The 13,995-nt window shown below is 38.9% G+C and overlaps 1 long non-coding RNA gene across 4 annotated transcripts in view; it reads right to left on the bottom strand.

Annotated features, from left to right (window-relative positions):
• Positions 1–13,995, bottom strand: part of LOC119621366 (uncharacterized) — a 38,870-nt gene that overhangs the window by 12,819 nt on the left and 12,056 nt on the right. For 3 of the 4 annotated variants that reach the window (XR_012093396.1, XR_012093394.1, XR_012093397.1), the window contains exons 3-4: positions 10,193–10,372; positions 6,993–7,113 (exon numbers count right to left, since the gene is read on the bottom strand). This is a non-coding gene — a long non-coding RNA (uncharacterized lncRNA). The remainder of the gene's footprint in view (positions 1–6,992; positions 7,114–10,192; positions 10,373–13,995) is intronic. The other variant, XR_012093395.1, reaches the window with a different exon arrangement.

Below are 13,995 nucleotides of genomic sequence, written 5' to 3'. Positions count from 1 at the left end.
TCTTTCTCTCATTACCCAGGGTTGATTTGGAGGGAGGAAGACAACAGCCTTTACTAGTTTTTCATTTTTTCAGGAACCATATGTAAGAAACTCACTTTAAATATAAAGACATAGACAAGTTAAAAGTAAATAACTGAAGAAAAATCTGCCATGCTAAAACTAATAAAAAAGAAAGCTGGAATTGCTATATTGTCAGACAAAGCAGATTTCACAAAAAGGAAAACTGTCAGGGATAGAGAGAAGCATTACATAAGGATAAAGAGGTAAATTCTCCAAAAAGATATAACAATCTTTAACATATATGCACCTAACAGCATTAAAATGTGTAAGGCAAAAACTGATAGAACCACAAAGAGAAATAGACAAATCTTGTATCACAGAGACTTCAATATCTCTCTCTCAGTAATTCATCCAGCAGGCAGAAAATAGTAAAAACTGAACTGTAGTATCATTAATCTACTGGATCTAGTTGACATTTATAGAATATTTCATGTAAGAACAGCAGAATATACATTATCCTCAAAAATATACATATTTGTCAATATAAAAATAACCTTTGTTTGCAAAAAACATCTAAACGAAATTAATAGATACACAACAAATTTAGAAAAATATTTGCAAGGAGGTTTAATCAGGGAACTCAGAAATTACATCAAGGGAACAGGCAATTCAACAGAAGAATAGATGGGCAAATAATATTAATTCAGAGAATAAATCCAAATGTGAAAAGAGGCTCAGAATCAGGAGAAATCAGGAAAATGCAAATTAAAATAAGATGCCAATTAGTCTTAACAAACTGACAATTTTTTTTAAATTCAACTAAAATTTACTGAGTGCCTAATATGGGACAGACACTGAGCCAAGCACACCTCTAGTGTTCAGAAAGTACTGTGAAGTGGATCTTACCCCTTTTATTCAGTCGATGGAAGTGAGGATCATAAAACTCACATAGGGAAAATTGAATTCACTTTATAGGAGCTATTTTTCTTTTCTTTTTGAATAGATAGTTCATTCAAATAGTATATGTGCAGAGAGAGAGAGGTTTTGAGTTTCAGTCTTCCCTGCGATCTCCTGTTCACCAATTTCTCCTGCCAACACCACTTATCCCATTACTACTTTTATTAGTTTCTTGCATACCTTCCCAGAGATTTTATAGAAAAATACAAATTTATATTATTCTCCATTTTAAAAATAAAGATAACAATATATACACTGTCCTACATATGTTAGTTTACAATATATCTTAGAATTTTATGTAACTCCATAATGAGTTTCCTTATCTTTTAATGGCTGCTTAGTATTCCACTACATGAATGCCAGAACGGATTTATTTTACTAGCCCTTATGATGGACCTGGACATTGTTTTCAGTCTTCAGCTTTTAAAAGCAGTATCATTGAATAATAATGTACATAATTTTGTCTCACACGTTCAAGATATCTGCTGGATAAATTCACAGAAAAGAGATTGCTAAGTTAAAGATGTGTGTGTGTGTGTGTAATTTTGACAGATATTGCCAAATTTCTCTCTGTAGGTGCTGTATAAACAGATGAGAGTGCCCCCACAGCATTGTTATTAGAGTATGTTATTCAAACTGTTGGATTCGGGGCTAGTAAGTGGAAATGTTTAATCTCAGTAAAATTTTACTATTTTTTCTCTTGTCACAAGTGAGGTGAAACATCTTTTCAGGCTGGGAAAAATGTTAAATGACCAATAGCAACTATGGCTGGTGAGGGGTCCAAGTAAAAGAGTATTGTTATAGATAGCTGGCATAAATGTGAAATTTTTCAACCTATTTGTAAAACAGTCTGGCAACCTGTATTAAAATTTTTTAAGCTACAAATATCTTTTGTCCTTGCTATACCATTCTTGGGAATCTGTCCTATAGAAATAAAATACATAAGGTTCATAGTATTCACAAAAATATTCATAGTGGAAAAAAGGGTAACAAAGTGAAAGCTATCAGTAGGAAAATGGCAGAATAAATTACAACTCCTGCATCCTATAAAATATATAGCTATCAAAAGGAATGAATTCAAGTTGTATGAGTTGTCATTTCCAGATATTGCTAAATGAGAAAAAGATGGAGAAAAGTGTAGGATCTCAATCTGTAAAACAAAATACATCATCAATACATATACAGATGTTCACACATCTGTGTGTGCACATACAGATATTTCTATTTGTAGAGGTATATATATACATGAACATATATATGAGGGAATGTGAAAAACACATATTACTTGCGATTATAGGTTTGCTTGCTCTCAGGTCAAAATAGTAATGATATAAGATGTAAATTTCTTTTTCTCTCATAGTCCAAGGATAATCAGTTCATGACTGATAGAGCAGCTCTGTATATTAGGTACTCAAGCTACTTGTAGCTTTTTAATCTGATTTACTCAATATGTGGCTTCTATTTCATGGCCTAAGATGGTAGTTCCACCTCCTGCCATGATACATTTGAGAATAGGAAATAGAAAAAGAGTATATTTCTTATTTCTAAGGGCATATTACAGAAGTTGGAGCCACCATTTCCACTTACAACCCATGGGCCACAATCTAGTTACGTGGCCAAACTTTCAAGAGAGTTAGGAAATTATAGTCAGTATCTGTGTAGCAATGTACCCAGCTAACCTATGGGGGTTCTGCCAGGCACGGTGGCTCATGTCTGTAATCCTAGCACTTTGGGAGGCTGAGGCGGGTGGATCACCTGAGGTCAGGAGTTCGAGACCAGCCTGACCAATATGGAGAAACGCCATCTCAGTGAAACCCCATCTCTACTAAAAATACAAAAAAATGGTGGTGTGCACCCGTAGTCCCAGCTACTCAGGAGGCTGAGATGGGAGAATTGCTTGAACTCGGGCAGCGGAGGTTTCAGTGAGCCGAGATCGCGCCATTGCACTCCAGCCTGGGCGCAGAGCAAGACTCCATCTCAAAAAAACCCAAAAAAACAAAACAAAACATATGGGGGTTCTAATATAAAAGGAAGAGGAGGAGAAAGGACATTGGGAAATAATAGTATTCTCTGCCACAACAGAGTAAATAGGTGAGCTAGGTAATGGAAAAGGGACTCTTTCCCAAAAGTTATCTATTTCTGCATTACACATGCATTCCAAAACAGTGGCTTAAAACAGTGATTTATTATCTCTCACTACGTTGATTTGGCCAGAAAGTTCTGTTAGTCTTCCCTGTGTTCACTCCTGTGGCTCCCTTTACACTGTTTTTCACTCCCAGACTTAAAACATAGTGGTCTCAGTGCAGTGTTCCAAACGGTGAAAAAAGAAGTTGTACAAAGTCACATCTATTTGCATTCTATGGTCAAAGAAAGTCACAAAGATAGCTAGATTCAAGGGCTGAGGAAATAAACCCTTTGATGGGAAAGTGGCAAAGGCACATTGCAAAGATGTATGAACAAAGTAGGCATGATTTATTGAGGGCAAATATTGTAACAATCCCATAAATTACACATTTTACATTTTTTAAAATTTTTATTTCAATAGTTTGTGAGAAGTCCAAGTTCCTTAGCCTATACTATTTCTACTATATTACACTACCTCCCAGAGACCATGGTATAAAAACTAGGAAGAAAGAGAAATTGCTTCTGGCCGAAGTGGTTGGGAAAGGCTTCATGTAAGATGTGGGATCTGAACTGGAATAAATATTTGAACTGATGGAGAGGGGCAAGGCGGTAAACCCTAATTCATAATATTTTAAGGACCACCCTTTTAAAAATTGTAATATAGCATACATGCAAAAATGAGTGATTTATCACAAAGAATATCCCTGTATCCAGGACCCAGGAAATAGAAACCTTCTTATGAGAGACCCCAATAACTATCCTGTCACTCTTCCCCAAATGTAACCACTCTTTTAATTTCTAACCATACATCATTTTTGCCTAGTTTTGAATCTTACATGAATGAAATTATATGTGTATTTTCACCATTATATTTCTGAAAATGATCTGTGGTGTTTATAGTTTGTTCATATTCACTTCTATATTAAATGGATAAACAAAATATATCCATTTTATTGTTGATATTTCAGTGGGCTGTTTCCACTTTAAAGCTATTAACCAATTATGGTGCATTCTTCTATATGTCTCTTCACATGCAAGTGAAGACATTTCTGTTGAGTATATACTTAGGATTAAAGTTGCTTAGTCATTGAGGTATTTTCAAATTTTGTAAAGAATGACAGTTTTCCAAAGTTTATGGAAACTTTAGCCAATCCCTGTCCCCGTCCCCCATCACTGCCCCACAACAGTGTGTCAGAGTTTCACTTTCTCCATACTGTGGTCAACACGTGGTACTGTCAATCTTTTTAATTTGATCATTCTGATGGGAATGTAGTGGTATCTCATTTTGATATTAACCTTTTACTTGATGACCACTGAAGTTGAGCACCATTTTATACTACTTAACGTTTGGAGATCTTTAAGTTTTTGTTTGACAAAAATGGCCTTCAGAGATATTTTGGAGATCTTTTCTGTAGTGCCTGTTTAAGTCACTTGCCCACATTTCTGTTGGGTTGTCAGTCTTTTTCTTATTGATTTTTAGGAATCATTTATATATTCTGGATATGAGTTCTTGGTCAAATATATATGTGGCCAGTATCTTTTCTTACAATTTGGTTTGTCTTTTTGTAATGGTGCCTTGATAAACAGAATTAGTAATGTAATACATTGTAACAGTTTCTTTCCTTTTTTTTTTTTTTTTTTTTTTTTTGAGACGGGGTTTCTCTCTGTCACCCAAGCTGCAGTGTAGTGGCACAACCAGGGCTCACTGCAGCCTCAACCTCCTGGGGTCAGGTGATCCTCCTACCTTAGCCTCCCAAGTAGCTGGGACTACAGATGTGTGCCACCACACCCAGCTAGTTTTTTTGTACTTTTTGTAGAAATGGGGTTTTGCCATGTTGTCCCAGCTAGTCTCAAACTCCTGGGCTTGCCTCAGCTTCTCAAAGTGCTGGGATTACATGCATGAGCCACCATGCCCAGCCTTCTTAAATTATTTTTAATCTGTCCTCTATTTCCTCTTAAGACTCTAAAGATATGGTAATGTGCAACAGAAATTATTACAGGAAATGGACCCTCAAGTAAGATTTTGAGATTGGATTGGATACACACACACACACACACACACGCACACATAAAATCAATCAGAGGAATAACCTCGTTGCTATAAGCAAAGAGACTACAGACTACAGGTAATCCATGGCTTACAGTATTTAGTTTAGTTTTTTTGTGTGACCATAGCTCACTGCAGCTTCAACCTCTTAGGCTCAAGCAATCCTCCTGCCTCAGCCTCCTGGGTAGCTGGGGCTATAGGTGTGCACTACCATACCCAGCCAATTTATATTTTATTTATTTATTTATAAGATGGAGTTTTGCTCTTGTCACCCAGGCTTCAGTGCAATGGTGTGATCTTGGCTCACTGCATCCTCCGCCTCCCGGGTTCATGCGATTCTCCTGTCTCAGCCTCCCCAGTAACTGGGATTATAGGCACCCGCCACCACGCCCAGCTAATTTTTGTATTTTTAGTAGAGACAGAGTTTTACCATGTTGGCCAGGCTGGTCTTGAACTCCTGACCTCAGGTAATCTACCCGCCTCAGCCTCCCAAAGTGCTGAGATTACAGGTGTGAGCCACCGTGCTCGGCCTGTTTTTATTTTTTTGTAGAGACAGTCTCACTATATTGCCTAGGCTGGTCTTGAACTCCTGAGCTCCAGTGATCCTCCTGCCTTTGCCTCCCAAAGTGCTGGGATTACAGGAAGGAGTCACTGCACCCAGCCAGTTTGCAGTAGTATTATGATTAACAGTAACAACATGAAATTAAGTGAAGCGGGTAAGGAGTGTATCACCATGGTAACCATAGTAATTATAAAGATTATAGATCCATCTGGCTTTTCTTATGGTCCGAAACAGAAAGTACTTAACCCATTTATGTCAGAGATTGCAATTTTTTGAATTTTTGCATGAGTGAAAACTCAGACCTTGGCGATGACCTTGAGCAGTAGGCTATAAATAATTCCCACATGCTTAGCATTCCAATAATGGAGCACTAGGCATAAGTGGGTTAAGGGGCATGGTGGCTCATACCTGTAGTCCCCTATCTGGGAGGCTGCAGTGGGAGGATCTCTTGAGGCCAAGAGTTTGAGACGAACCTAGGCAACATTGCAAAACCCCATCTCTAAAAAAATTTTTTTTAATTAGCTGGGCATGGTAGCACACACCTATTGTCCCAGCAACTCAGGAAGCTGAGGCAGGAGGGTTGTCTAAGCCCAAGAGTTTGAGGCTGCAGTGAGCTATGATCATGCCACTGCACTAAAGCCTGGGTGATAGAGGGGGACCCTATCTCTAAGAAAAAGAAAAGAAAAATACATAAGAAAAACATAAAAACTACAATTAAGACTGTATGTTGTGACCAGGTGCAGTGGCTCACACCTGTAATCCCAGCACTTTGGGAGGCTGAGGTGGGTGGATCACTTGAGGCCAGGAGTTCAAGACCAGCCTAGTTAACATGGTAAAACCCCATCTCTACGAAAAAATACACAAATTAGCTTAGTGTGGTGGCGCATGCCTGTAGTCCTAGCTACTTGGGAAGCTGAGGCATGAGAATCACTTGAACCCACAAACAACAACAACAACAAAAAGAAAATGACTCTATGTGGAGCATCAAAACTCCACTACAGGTCTGAAGGAATTGATTATCTTCTATAATCACTGGGCAGATATGGTAGATTTGTAGTATCAATTACATGCTTAATTCTTCCCCTTTCCTATTCTAACGTTGGAACATTGGTGGGGAGAGTGGGGTCCTAAGACATAGGATAGGGATGTTTGAGCAGAGAAAAATGAAGCTGAAAACTCTGAACATCCATCTTCCCCTAAATCTCTTTCTGAGGAAACCAGCCTCCTATGCATAGAGGCTTCCAGTGATTGCACTTGCGCAAGCTCCTTCACAAGCTGATACATGTTCTCCTCAGAACTTACCAGCTGGGGCGAGGTACAGTAGCTCAGGCCTGTAATCCCAGCCTTTGGGAGGCTGAGGTGGGAAGACTGCTTGAGCCCAGGAGTTCAAGACTAGCCTAGGCAACACAGCAAGGCTCTGTCTCTAAAAAAAAAAAAAAAAAAAAAAAAAAAGTTTTTTTAATTAGCCATGCATGGTGGTTTGTCCCTGTAGTCCCAGCTACTCAGAAGGTTGAGGTGGGAAGATCACTTGAGCCCAGGCGTTCAAAGTTGCAATGAGCCATGATCACACCATTGCACTCCAGTCTGAACAACAAAGCGACACCCTCCCTGTCTCCAAAAAGTAATAATAAAGAATTTACCCTTACTACCTATTAGTGCCTCCAGTTATATCCCAACATAGCCTAGTCAGAGAAGTATGAGGCCTTCTCTGGACAGAGAAAGCCTACCTAGGAGAACTAAAGGCCTTGCCATTTTAATCAGTGGGAACTTGGACAGCATATATGGGAATACATTTAAGGTTAGATCATGGCAAATTTATTGGCATGGGTGCACTTACCTAAGAATCAAGAGTTAATATTTTGGCATTAATAATTTGGTAGGATAAGGCTTAAATTCAGTAATAGCCTATAAATAAGATGGCCAAAATGCCAGAAATTCCTGGGCATATTGTAGAGGACAAAACACAAAGGCTCCTTAGCCATTGTTAATTTTCACCATGTCATTAAGGAATGCAATGATGATGGAAGCACTACCATTTCACAAGGAGCTCTAAAGTAGCTGTCTTTGTTGTCAAGAGATGATGGTGGTGAACACTGTAGTGGAACTGGGTTTGCTGATCTTAGTGGGAACATTAGAATCCCAAGGCAATAGAGGACACATAATAGCATATAAATATCAGACACAGGCTGGACACAGTGGCTGACGTCTGTAATCCCAGCACTTTGGGAGGCCGACGGAGGCAGATCACTTGAGGCCAGGAGTTCGAGACCAGCCTGACCAACATGGTGAAACTTCATCTCTAGTAAAAATACAAAAATTAGCTGGGTGTGGTAATGCATGCCTGTGGTCTCAGCTACTCAGGAGGCTGAGGCAAGAGAATGGCTTGAGCCTGGGAGGTGGAGGTTGCAGTGAGCTGGGATCATGCCACTGCACTCCAGCCTGGGCAACAGAGCAAGACTCTGTCTCAAAAAAAAAAAAACCACATATATATACACACACACACACATATACATATATACACACACACACATATATATCTCTCAGAGACAAAGTAGGCACAATTACCAAAATAAGTCAGAGGAGAGAACGTTAACCAGAGTATTTTGACCCACAGGGAAAAGTGATAATGGCTAAATGATCATGAGGTCCCTGGAAATAAAATACGTTAAGTAACCTACCAAGGTGCTGCTTGACATATATAGGTGGAAAAATTCTTGTGTTTTTGTAGTAAAATTTGAAGCATCTCATCTAGCTCCCAGACTTGGTACGCCTTCACTGATGGAAAGAGACTGGATCCTTTGATGAAAGGGGCAATGCAATCACAGCTGTATACCATGAATTGTTCCCTAATCCAGTGGGGTTCCCAAACTTGTCTGCACATTAGAACACCTTAGGATTCTAAAGCCCAGGCAACAACCAAGACTAATTAAATAATAATCTTGGGGAAGACCCAGGCAGTATTTTTTCAAGTTCCCCAGATACTTCCAGTGAGCAGACATATTGGGAGAATCATTGCTCTAAACCTTTTCCATAGGGACCAGTGACCATTCACTAGAGAAAGGTAAATATCCAAAATTCTTTCTTTCTTTTTTTTTTTTTTTTTTGAGACAAGGTCTTGCTCTGTTGTCACCCAGGCTGGACTGCAGTGGCATAATCTCAGCTCACTGCAACCTCTGCCTCCCGAATAGCTGGGACTACAGGCGTGCACCACCACTCCCAGTTAGTTTTCTGTGTTTTTGGTAGAGATGGGGTTTCGGCATCTTGGCCAGGCTGGCTAAAATTCTTAAGGCACTGTCTCTTAACTTGTACTAATACTAGAAACCCAAAACTCTACCTTGGACGACTAGTCAGAATAGGGGACCTACGGAAGTCAAGTGATGGAATCTTGGCCTGGCTGTGGCTGACAGTGGATCCAGAAGGACCCATACTGTGGTTACTTCTCAAGTCCTAGATGTGTAGTAGTGATATATATCTTTTAATAACAATCTTTTATTTTGGTTTCCTGATCCATGGAGGGATTGCTATTATGGTGGAAAGCGCTACACAGCAGCTTAGGTCTGCCTTCTACCACTCCTCATTAAGATAGTGAAGGAAAAGCAGGGATATACCCTGAAGAAATGGCAGAGATTGGCCAAGCACAGTGGCTCATGCCTGTAACGCCAGTACTTAGGGAGGCCAAGGCAGGAGGATTACTTGACCCCAGGAGTTTGAGACCAGCCTATATAACATGGCAAGACTCCATTTCTACAAAACATAAAAAGCAAAATAGAAAAACCAAAAGAAATTGTAGAGATTAGTGCCACCATGCTGCCATGGTGATTCATACCACATTCCCATTTAAATTTCCTGTGGCCACCAGATGCATCATAGAGAATGAAAGTATAAAAACCAGATGGCTAGTGAAGAATGACAGTGGATTGCAAACTTTAATTAGGTAGGGATGCCAATTATGGTTGCTGTTCTAGGTGTGGTATCTTCTTTGGAAGAAATTAATATACATGTTGACATGATACTGATATTGATCTGGAAATGTCCCCCCACCCCAATTCTAATTATAAGGAGAATCAGAAACAGACTACATTTAAATAGGAGGAACAACAGTAAGTCCTTACTGTCTTGTCTCAGGCTACATCAACTCTCCTGTTCTCTATACTGTATGAAGGGACCTTGATGGTCTTGCTATTCCATAGAACATCACACTGATTTATTAGAGTAATGAAATTATATTAAATGAAACTGATGAGCAGAAGTAGGCAGCATTCTACATGCTTTGGTAAGACATACGCATGCTAGAAGGTACAAGATGAACCTTGAAAAACTTCCAGGACTTGTCACAGGTTTCTAGGGGTCCAATGGCCAGAGAGATGTTTGGATATCCACAATATCCATACTTTTTTCTCTTCATTAACTGATCAGAGGGAACTCCTTATGATGACAGTTTATGTGGGTTGAGGGAGAAGTACTGAAGGATTAGAGGCAGGTACTATAGGAGTCTGAGTCACCTGCTCATTCATGGTTCCAGTCCCATATGTAGTGCACTGCTCCTGTGCTCATCCAGTTGTACAGTTTGGTTGAGTCAAATAACAACAATTCATGATGGGCAGTTTGATTCACACAGTCACTTGATGTCCCATGGTCGGGTGTTACATCTCTTCCAGGTACCAGTAGCAAATCAAGGGGTACTTTTCAAAGAAAAAACAAAATGAATCAAAACCATGGCTAAGGAAGATACGGTCTTACTCCTAAACCTTAAATTAAGGTCTATGTTATAATTCTTGTACTGAAACTTGCCAGAGGCTTCATATAACATCTCTCCTATATTAACTTCCAATACCATTGAGTCTACAGGATCATAAAGCCTAAGTCTGAGCCCTACCCCACTCAAAACTGGTAATTTTTTTTGAGACGGAGTCTCACTCTGTTGCCCACACTGGAATGCAGTGGCAAGATATCAGCTCACTGCAACCTCTGCCTCCCAGGTTCAAGCGCTTCTCCTGCCTCAGCCTCCTGAGTAGCTGGGATTACAAGCATGCACCACCACTTCCAGCTATTTTTTTTATTTTTAGTAGAGACGGAATTTCACCACGTTGGACAGGCTGGCCTTGAACTCCTGACTTCAGTTGATCCGCCCACCTTGACCTCCCAAAGTGCTGGGATTACAGGCGTGAGCCACCATGCCTGGCCAAAACTGGTAGTCTTATAGTTACAGTTAAGCCTCTGAGAACAGCTTACCCAATTGTACTGTGTTTTGTTGTCTCCAAATCTAAAGATGCCTGCCACATGTTTTGCCTTTTTCTTTGTTGTGATAGTGGAAAATATAACTTGTCACTAACAAGTGCCTTTAAATAGGGGTGGGTGTTTGGTTTTGGTCTAGCTTTTCTAGTTGTTCACAGCAGAAGTATGATCAAAACCACTGAGTTCTTAATCATCAGAAGCGAAACTTGAGGGTTTTTTTGTATTTTTTTTTAAGACACTTTCTGTTGCTCAGGCTGGAGTGCACTGGCCTCATCATAGCTCACTGCAGCTTTGAAATCCTGGCCTCAATTGATTCTCCCACCTCAGCCTCCTTGAGTAGCTGAGATTACAGGCTTGTACCACCATGCCCGGCGTTTTTTTGTTTTGTTTTGTTTTTTTCTGGTAGAAACAGGGTCTCACTATGTTGCCTAGGCTGGTCTCAAACTCCTGGTCTCAAGTGATTCTCCTGCTTTGGCATCCCAAAGCACTGTGATTACAGGCATGAGGCACCTCACCCAGCAAAGAGGACTCTTTTTTTTTTTTTTTTGATATCAAAAACTTTACTCCCTCAGTCAAAATACACAAGGTAGTTGTTGTGCATATATGTAGTCTATAGATAATGCTTGGTACATAAATATCTAGGTCTATGGCAATAACTGTTACTTAGGGACTCAAAGTAGGTTTGAGTCCCTCAAAGAAGCTCAAAGAAGGTTAACACTGCTAAAAGCAAAGGCATACTCTTAGAAAAGTAAAGGTATGTTCCAAAGAATATGATCACAGTTCAGTAAGCGATACCCTGTATAAAAGCAGAGATAAAGTTTTTCTCCTCTATACAACAGGACATGATTGAAAAGTTCTTATTGTGCTATATTATAATGAAAGCTGTGTTTAATTTAATGGTGATCTGCAAGATAGTCTGGAGAAGGAAAAGCAGAGGCAGAGAAGCCCACTATGAATTTACAGTAATGGACCAAATATGAGTTGTGAGGCATCATAGTGTAATGAAAAGAATGTTTACATTAGAATCATAGGACTGGTAATAATGACTGATCCTGTTACCTTGGGCAAGTCATTTAACCTGTCTGATTCTGCATCCTTATTTATATGTCACTCACCTTGTAGTGACCTTGTAGGCCCTCAATACTTGAGTGATGAAATGTTAATCACTTCTGCTTAACTCAGAGTGATTATATAATGATGAAAATCTTTTAAAATGTATAAACTTATACAATTTAAGGTGTAATATGCATTGAAGGCCTAAATAAGTAGAAAGGGACACTCATAAGGAAAGGGAAGGGTGAAAGATAAAGATGACTCCATATACTGAATCTCAGTCTTGGTGACTGGAAAAGTATATTCACTTAAGTAGACTGGTTAGGAGAGTAACTGAGTTTTGGAAATCTGGACAAGGTTAGGGAAAAAATAGTGATTTACTTAAATTGTCAAGATGTTCAGCAGTAACTAAAAACTGAACAACGAAGTTATTCTTAATATATGTAATAGCTTCCTATTACATAGTTTCATATATTCTTAGGTATTTTTCATATGAGAATATTCTATCTCCTCCATAAAACTTTATGTTCTTAGAGAAAGAGGTTATCTCCTGGGGAATCTGTATTCCCTCCTCATTTAAAAGTAAACCACCTATATCCACTAAAGTTCCCTCTGTTCTGTCCAATTTATTGGTAAACAAATTACATAGGGCATTGACTGGTTTAAAGATTATTTGTTAGTTCCTTTGGTCCTTCCAGTTTAATACCAAATTGCTATACTTTTTTTTTTTTTTTTTAAGAGTCTTGTTCTGTCACCCAGACTGGAGTGCAGTGGCATGATCTCAGCTCACTGCAGCATCCTCTGCCTCTTGGGTTCAAGCAATTCTCCTGCCTCAGCCTCCCAAGTAGCTGGGACTACAGGTGCCTGCCACCATGCCTGGCTAATTTTTGTACCAAACTGCTATACTTTTTTTAAAAAAATGATATATAATAGTTTACATATTTATGAGGTATATGAGCTATTTTGTTAACTTGACTGTGTATACATCACCTCGAATATTTCTCATTTCTCAGTGCTGGGAACATTTCAAGTCTTCTCTCCTAGCTATTTTAAAATATAAAAAGCATTCACTGTTACTAACTATAGTTACCCTACTCTGCTGTTAAACATTCCTTTGTTCCATAGCTCACCGTATGTTTGTACCTATTCACCAACCTCTCTTCATCCCCCCCCACCCAGACACCTTTCCCAGCTTCTGGCAACCATCATTCTACTCTGCCTCCATGAGATCAACATGTTTAGCTTCCACATGAGTGAGAGAACATGTGATATTTGTCATTGTGTGCCTGGCTTATTTCACTTAACACAATAACCTCCAGTACCTTCCATGTTTCTGCAGAGGAAATGATTTCCTTCTTTTTTATGGCCAAATAGTATTCATCAAGTATAATACAGGTAACACATTTTCTTTATCCATTCATCTGTTGATGGACTCTTAGGTTGATTCTGTTCTTTGCTACTGTGAATAGTGCTACATTGAACTGATTTATTTTCCTTTGAATAAATACACAATAGTGGGATTGACAGATCATATGGCAGTTCTTTCAGTTTTTTGGGAAATACTATGTTTCCATAGAGGCTGTACTAATTTACATTCCCACTGACAGGGTAAAAGAATTTTCTTCTGCATCCTTACCAGCATCTGTTATTTTCTGTCTTTTTAGTAATAACCACTCTGTCATAGGTGATACCTTATTATGGTTTTCATTTACATCTTTCTGATGATTAGTGATATTAAGCATTTTTCATATACTTATTGGGTATTTATGTCTTCTTCTGAGAAATGTCTATTCATATCCCTTGCCCACTTTTAATGGGTTTTTTTTTTTTTACTGTTAAGTTCCTTGTATATTCTTGACATTAGTCCCTTGTTGGATTAATAGTTTGTAAATATTTTCTTCCATACAACAGGTTATCTCTTTACTCTGCTGTTTTCTTTGCTGAGCTTTTTAGTTTAATATAATCCAATTTGGCTATTTTTGTCTTTGCTTTTTGTGCTTTTGAGGTCTTAGCCATA

The sequence above is a fragment of the Chlorocebus sabaeus genome, chromosome 7 (genome assembly GCF_047675955.1).
Source record: "Chlorocebus sabaeus isolate Y175 chromosome 7, mChlSab1.0.hap1, whole genome shotgun sequence".
NCBI classification, from domain to species: Eukaryota; Metazoa; Chordata; class Mammalia; order Primates; family Cercopithecidae; genus Chlorocebus; species Chlorocebus sabaeus.
Note: the sequence above shows the minus strand (reverse complement) of the source record. Positions and strands in the feature narration are given on the sequence as shown.